This window comes from Neltuma alba, unplaced genomic scaffold (genome assembly GCF_004799145.2).
Source record: "Neltuma alba isolate B1F8T4 unplaced genomic scaffold, ASM479914v2 tig00010189_pilon, whole genome shotgun sequence".
Taxonomy (NCBI): domain Eukaryota; kingdom Viridiplantae; phylum Streptophyta; class Magnoliopsida; order Fabales; family Fabaceae; genus Neltuma; species Neltuma alba.
In genome coordinates this window covers 113932-122533 of record NW_021635128.1, presented here as the reverse complement: position 1 = coordinate 122533, position 8602 = coordinate 113932, and positions in this window count along the sequence as shown.

Sequence of the window (8602 nt, the reverse complement as noted above, 5' to 3'; positions counted from 1 at the left end):
TCGCAGCACTAAATTGTGCTGTCTAAGTTTAATGATGTTTTAGTTAAAGTTATGTATGTAAGGGGATTTACAAACTGTTTTCAGGGAATGTAAAGGTGCCTCATTTTCAAGTAATATTAAACCATTTTCCCATAATGTTACTACACATGTAACGAGATTTACAACTCTCAACAACCTGTTTTGAGAGGCAGCGTAACTTTTCTCAACAAAAACACAAATACCACGCTGAGTTTGACAAGACACATAGTGGGAATAACAACTTTTACAGTGAGTGATACTACTTGTTCAGTGGGTTTTCCAACTTTATGTTTATTGGGTTGGGCAACTTTGGTTTTAAAACGATACAACTCGGTGCTGAATTTTGCAAAACACATAGTGGGATTTACAACTTTCACAGTGAGTGTTACAACTTCTATAATGGGTTTTGCAACCTTCTGTTTTTCTTTGGGCAACCTTTCTTTCAGAAACCATACAATTCCACGCTGAATTTCACAAAACACATAGTGGGATTTGCAACATTCATAGTGTGATTTACTATTTGTATAGTGGGTTTTGCAGCCTTATGTTTATTGGGCTGGGCAACTTTGGTTCAAAAACAATAGAACTCGGCGTAGAGTTTTGCAAAACACATAGTAGGATTTACAACTTTCACAGTGAGTGTTACAACTTCTGTAACGGGTTTTGCAACCTTCTATTTTTCTCTAGGCAACCTTTCTTTTAGAAACCATACAATTCCACGCTGAATTTCACAAAACACATAGTGGGATTTGCAACATTCACAGTGCGATTTACTACTTGTATAGTGGGTTTTGCAGTCTTGTGTTTATTAGGTTGGGCAACTTTGGTTCTAAAACAATAGAACTCGGTGCTGAATTTTGCAAAACACATAGTGGGATTTACAACTTTCACAGTGAGTGTTACAACTTCTCTAATGGGTTTTGCAACCTTATGTTCTTCTCTGGGCAACCTTTCTTTCAGAAACCATACAATTCCACGTTGAATTTCACAAAACACATAGTGGGATTTACAACTTTCAAAGTGCGATTTACTACTTGTATAGTGGGTTTTGTAGCCTTATGTTTATTGGGCTGAGCAACTTTGGTTCTGAAACAATAGAACTTGGCGCTGAATTTTGCAAAACACATAGTGGGATTTACAACTTTCACAGTGAGTGTTTCAACTTCTGTAATGGGTTTTGCAACCTTTTGTTTTTCTCTGGGCAACCTTTCTTTGAGAAACCATACAATGCCATGCCAAATTTCACAAAACACATAGTGGGATTTGCAACTTTCACAGTGCCATTTACTACTTGTATAGTAGGTTTTGCAGCCTTATGTTTATTGGGCTGGGCAACTTTGGTTCTAAAACAATAGAACTCGGTGCTGAATTTTGCAAAACACATAGTGGGATTTACAACTTTCACAGTGAGTGTTACAACTTCTCTAATGGGTTTTGCAACCTTATGTTCTTCTCTGGGCAACCTTTCTTTCAGAAACCATACAATTCCACGTTGAATTTCACAAAACACATAGTGGGATTTACAACTTTCAAAGTGCGATTTACTACTTGTATAGTGGGTTTTGTAGCCTTATGTTTATTGGGCTGGGCAACTTTGGTTCTAAAACAATAGAACTTGGCGCTGAATTTTGCAAAACACATAGTGGGATTTACAACTTTCACAGTGAGTGTTTCAACTTCTGTAATGGGTTTTGCAACCTTCTGTTTTTCTCTGGGCAACCTTTCTTTGAGAAACCATACAATGCCATGCCAAATTTCACAAAACACATAGTGGGATTTGCAACTTTCACAGTGCCATTTACTACTTGTATAGTAGGTTTTGCAGCCTTATGTTTATTGGGCTGGGCAACTTTGGTTCTAAAACAATAGAACTCGGTGCTGAATTTTGCAAAACACATAGTGGGATTTAAAACTTTCACAATGAGTATTACAACTTCTGTAATGGGTTTTGCAACCTTCTGTTTTTCTCTGGGCAACCTTTCCTTGAGAAACCATACAATTCAATGCTGAATTTCACAAAACACATAGTAGAATTTACAACTTTCACAGTGCGATTTACTACTTGTATAGTGGATTTTGCAGCCTTATGTTTATTGGGCTAGGTAACTTTGTTCTAAAACAATAGAACTCCGTGCTGAATTTTGCAAAACACATAGTGGGATTTACAACTTTCACAGTGAGTGTTTCAACTTCTGTAATGGGTTTTGCAACCTTCTGTTCTTCTCTGGGCAACCTTTCTTTTAGAAACCATACAATTCCACGCTGAATTTCACAAAATACATAGTGAGATTTACAACTTTCACAGTGTGATTTACTACTTTTATAGTGGATTTTACAGCCTTATGTTTATTGGGCTGGGTAACTTTGGTTCTAAAACAATAGAACTTGGCGCTGGATTTTGCAAAACACATAGTGGGATTTACAACTTTCACAGTGAGTGTTACAACTTCTTTAATGGGTTTTGCAACCTTCTGTTTTTCTTCTGGCAACCTTTCTTTTAGAAACCATACAATTCCACGCTGAATTTCACAAAATACATAGTGGGATTTACAACTTTCACAGTGTGATTTATTACTTTTATAGTGGATTTTGCAGCCTTATGTTTATTGGGCTGGGTAACTTTGGTTCTAAAACAATAGAACTCGGCGCTGAATTTTGCAAAACACATAGTGGGATTTACAACTTTCACAGTGAGTGTTTCAACTTCTGTAATGGGTTTTGCAACCTTCTGTTTTTCTCTGGGCAACCTTTCTTTAGAAACCATACAATTCCACGCTGAATTTCACAAAACACATAGTGGGATTTACAACTTTCACAGTGCGATTTACTACTTGTATAGTGGGTTTTGCAGTCTTATGTTTATTGGGCTGGGCAACTTTGGTTCTAAAACAATAGAACTTGGTGTTGAATTTTACAAAACACATAGTGGGATTTACAACTTTCACAGTGAGTGTTACAACTTCTATAATGGGTTTTGCAACCTTCTATTTTTCTTGGGCAACCCTTCTTTCAAAAACCATGCAATTCCATGCTGAATTTCACAAAACACATAGTGGGATTTACGACTTCCACAGTGCGATTTACTACTTGTATAGTGGGTTTTGCAGCCTTATGTTTATTGAGCTGAGCAACTTTGGTTCTAAAACAATAGAACTCGGCACTGAATTTTGTAAAACACATAGTGGGATTTACAACTTTCACAGTGAGTTTTACAACTTCTGTAATGGGTTTCGTAACCTTCTGTTTTTCTCTGGGCAACCTTTCTTTCAAAAACCATACAATTCCACGCTGAATTTCACAAAACACATAGTGGAATTTACAACTTGTATAGTGGGTTTTGTAGCTTTATGTTTATTGGGTTGGGCAACTTTGGTGTAAAAACAATAGAACTGGACGCTGAATTTTGCAAAACACATAATGAAATTTACAACTTTCACAATGCGATTTACTACTTGTACATTGGGTTTTTGTAGCCTTACGTTTATTGGGTTAGGCAACTTTGGTTTTAAAACGATACAACTCGGCGATAAATTTTGCAAAACACATAGTGGGATTTACAATTTTCTCAATGCGATTTAGTACTTGTATACTGGGTTTTGCAACCTTTTGGCAGGCTGGTCAGATTTTTGCCATGAACAATACAATTTAAAGCTGAATTTTACCAAAAACTAGCAGCCATATGACAGCAGATACATTACATATATTGAAATGACTGCACCTCAAGTACATCACGGTAAACATTGAACAATTAACTTTTATACTAACTACAAGTGCAATGGAATGTACCATTCACGCAATAGTATTTACCAAAAACCTGCAGCCATATGGCAGCATATACATTATATATATTGAAATGACTGCACCTCAAGTACATCACGGTAAACATTGAACAATTAACTTTCATACTAACTACATGTGCAATGGAATGTACCATTCACGCAACAATATTTACCAAAAACTAGCAGCCATATTACAGCAAATACATTACATATATTCAAATGACAAGTTAACATTAAGATTAAACCAACACTTAATGTTTTCTTGTCATTCAACCCACAAAACATATCCCATTTATTAAAATCATTTGCAAATGGGATACCCTGTCTACTAACCCATGTGCCAAAAAAGTTAAGAAGGGTTGAAAAGTCATTCCATTTACACCAAAAAATCACCATATCTATTGACATCTAACTTCAACTTGGGTTGGGATTTTTGCATATTCTTCTTGTATGCCCAATTTGTTGGCATGTGCTACAATGGTAGATCTTTCTATTTTGGAATTGTGACTCTCGTCTTTTTATTTTAGGCCTTTTTGGTGGTTGATTAATCAAAGGCGGTGCCAAGAACACTTAACTTGCTATATTTTCCACCCAGTAGTTGTTAGGATTTGGCATGTCTACTGTCACCACTGGAATCATAATCCTCCCATAAATCTTTTGCTGTGATGTAGTCTTGTAGCATTCGTCAACAAAATCATACACATTGCAATTCACAGCCTTAATAGCTGCAAGGCATAGGGACATGGAATGCCTGATATTTACCAAGCTGCACAGGTGCATTTGCCTAAACCAAGATCAACATGTACAGTTCCTTTTGCTGTATGGACACACACCCTACCTCCTCCATAAGGTACACTCAACGTGCATGCTGATCTTGCAACATTGTCCACCAATTTTGCATCTATGTTTGGGCCTACACCATTTTTCCAATTACTCATTGTTATACTTGCTGCATACATCTTCTTTGCCACTTTCTCACAATGCTCATGTATAAGTTGGGCAACATTATACCGTCTCTCTTTCAACATCCAAGCATTGAATGACTCAGCAAGGTTTGTTGTGATGTTATCTCATCATTTAAATGGGAATTTACTTAAAGCCCACCTTTCAACATCACCATGATTAAGCAGCTACTTAAATAATTGTGGATTGAACTTTCTCATGTTATCCATTACACCATCAAACTCGGTGTCAAGCCTTGCATATGCAATGGCATCTAGGTATTGCAGTCCCTCCTCCCTTGCTTTACCACTAGTCTTCCTCTTTCTTCTATTTAATTTAATCATTTGTGCACTAAAGTATTTCTTAACATGTCTGTAACAATATGCATGCCTCTCACCACCAAATATTGCGTGCACAGCACCTATTATTGCATTGTGTTGATTTGACACAATTGTCAATTCCATCGACCCAACTATCTCCTTAATCATGTATAAGAACCATGTCCAATCCTCAAGTGTTTCTCCCTTTACAATAGCAATCGCAAAAGGTAATAGTTCATTGTCAGCATCATAAGTAGACGCCGACAATAACGTTCTCTTATACGGTCCACTTAAATGACATCCATCAATGTATAGTGCATGTCTAGCACCAGCTATAAAGCCTTCTATACAAAACCATATGCTATGAATGCACGCTCAAATGTGTTATTAGTGTTACCCACCCCTTTGGCCACGGTTTTGTTATATGTTTCCTTCAACTGTTCACATATCCATTGAATAAGCATATAAGACTGGTTAGACCTGCCATGTATGTCCTCTAAAGCTTTTTGCTTCGCCCTGTATGCTTATTTATATGTCAACTTCACACCATAATCTCTTTCTAAAGTCTTCCTTATATCATTTGGATGCTTGTCTATGTGATCATTTACCTCATCAATGATGATTGATGATGTCAAGCTAGCTAAACCACAATGGTCCACACAAAGATTGTCTTGAGTATTATGAAAATGCTCATTTATGAATGTTGCCACACGTAAAAAGGGAGTACTCTTTCTACCCACTCTTACACTTATCCTCCATGGACAACCTTCAACACTACATTTCACATACATTTTTTCCCTACGATTTTTTCACATACTTGTACTCAAACTTGTTTGCAATACTAAACTTATGTACTTTCTTCTTGAAATCTTTTGCATTTGCAAAAGTCTGGTTCCGTCCTAACAACAAGTCCTTCTATTTCAAAGAATTCATTTCCGGTAAAGGTGTAGGTGCACTCATTACTCCATATGGCAGGCTTACATTAGGTCTTTCACTGCCTCCATAACTTGTACTTTCCAAAGCATTTCCCTCTAACGTAGGCTCATCACTCTGTTTTGACAGTCCCACCATTCTTGAGATCTTGCATTTATAATTACCACTGTTGTTAAGAGATTTACTACAATATTACACCAATTATCAACTTTCATAACCATAAAAAAATTTCTCACTTACGTTTCTGGATAACCCATTCCTTCCTCCACTGTCATTACCTTTATGTGCTATATAAATATGTGCATTACGGTCATTATATTCAAATAGATTATCAACTTCACCATCATCTATAAGATCTACTAATACCCTCTCATCAAAACTCAGTGTATTTAATATCACAGCCATGACAATCTATGCTGAACCATTCTCCTATCATTGCCCTCAAATCTTCAAGTTTTGTACCCTCATTTATTATTCTTACTTTGACAGTCCCACCACAGTATTTAACTTCACCATCGCCATTTTCTACAAACTTCCCATCTACGTGAAAATAACAAGCAAGTCTTTTTGAAGATGTTGATACAATGTTACAAGACATCACTACTTGCCAACTTGTAGCAAACAACATTAAATAAAAAAAATTAACTTCTCTGTGAATTAGTTTCCATCAACGTACGTGACACCCAAAACACACACACACAGAGAAACTTTTCTTCTATTCGCAACTTTATTATAGGGTTTCACAACTCCATTATTGATTCTAACAACGTTCACCACCTGAACGCAAACTTCACGCCTACGTAATTGCTTGCCACCTTTTTTGATTTCCGCTACGTCATTCCAAATACTCAATTTAAAGTATAAAACCTTATCTCCAACACACCTGTCCCCACCATTGCGCCATAAAGCAGCCACAAAAAAGAACTACCTAAACCCCACCATCACGTAATGCGACATGTTCACTCTCTCTTGCTACAAACCCTCTTGCCCACAACTAAAATCTATTAAATCAGCAATCCCAACAAAATGGTGATGCGGAGGAGTAAGATTATACCATTTCCAAAGACTACTTACTTAAACTTACCTCTTGTCAGCTTTAATGTGTTGTTCCAGCATTCTTCTTTCCTTCTTCACTTGATGCTCAATCGATTGCTATGTTTATTTTCTCATCAGTTTCACTTCTTTTTACCTCACTCATCAGAACAATTCGATCTTTTGGCCAAAAATCTGAATTCCAGATTTGTATCTAGTGCCCTATTTGTCATTTTGCTTATTCATGTGCCTTATTTGTCTTTTTGAAATTCACATGGTATTTTGTTGTTATTTTCCTTTTTTTTATATTCTATTAATACCCATAAAATAAATTATTATAATATTTATTTCAAATAAAAATATATTATCATAAGTAAAAAATTAAAAAAATAAATTATCATAATTAAAAATATATTATAATAAAAATAAAAAATTATTTAATAACAATTATAATATTATAAAATTAATTATTTTTTATAAATATATTATTTTATTAATTAAAATATATTTTAAAGCTGAAAAAAAAACATAGCCAAAAGAGAACAAAAAGTTTATTTTTTAGAGCATATAAAATTTGTTAATTTAATTATTTAAAATATATTATTATATCAGTTAGAATAAAAAATTACTGTACTAATATTTTAATGCATATATTAACATGATATGACTAAATTTTTATTAAGTTATATAATTTGAATTGAGATGTAAATTAATTTATATAATATATAAATAAAAATATAAATTAATATATAAGGGTAAAATAATAAATTGATTATTACTATTCCTTCTCTCCCTCTCTTAAACCAAACAAGGAATTATTAAATATCATTCTCTTCTTCTTTTTTTTAACCAAACCAAACAATGTAAGGTTTAAACCTCCCCACCATTCCCAACCCATCCTTCTGTCTCTCCTCTACCCTCTCCTAAGGCAAATAGGCCTTAAAAAAATAAATAAATATAAAAAACAAATTAAATTGAAATTTTATCAAAGCTATGGGTAATAATACATATGCGATCTGCATTAGTTCGTGTAATGTTGTACGAAGATGAAGGGCTTGTTTCGGATTTTGGAATCGTGGTCCAAATTGCAAGAGGCTGCCTTAGATGGAATAATGTTGCTTGGAATGCTCCCTGTCAAAAAAAGGTGTTGTTAAATTTATTGGGGAAATTTCACCAGACACTCTAACTTTTCACAATTTTCAAATAAAAATTAACAACTTGCTTTTTAAAATATCAATACTTAGCAATATTTAAAAAACTATTGTTACTGCCAAATCCATAGAATTGAGCTGGAAATGATAAGATCATGATAGATTTTGATAACTTTTGAATAAAGATTAACAAGTCGCTCTTTAAAACATCAACACTTGGCAATTTAGAGAAAACTATTGTCTACATCAAATACCTAAAATTGAGCGAACAATAACAACTTCTCACTATATTTTACCAACTTTCTAATTTAAAAATTTACACAGCAACTGGAACATGAACATATTAAATTTAACAACGGTTCAATAGGGAATAACAACTTTCTATTGGCCTTTTAAAAAAAAAAAAAAAAACCAATATGACCATGGC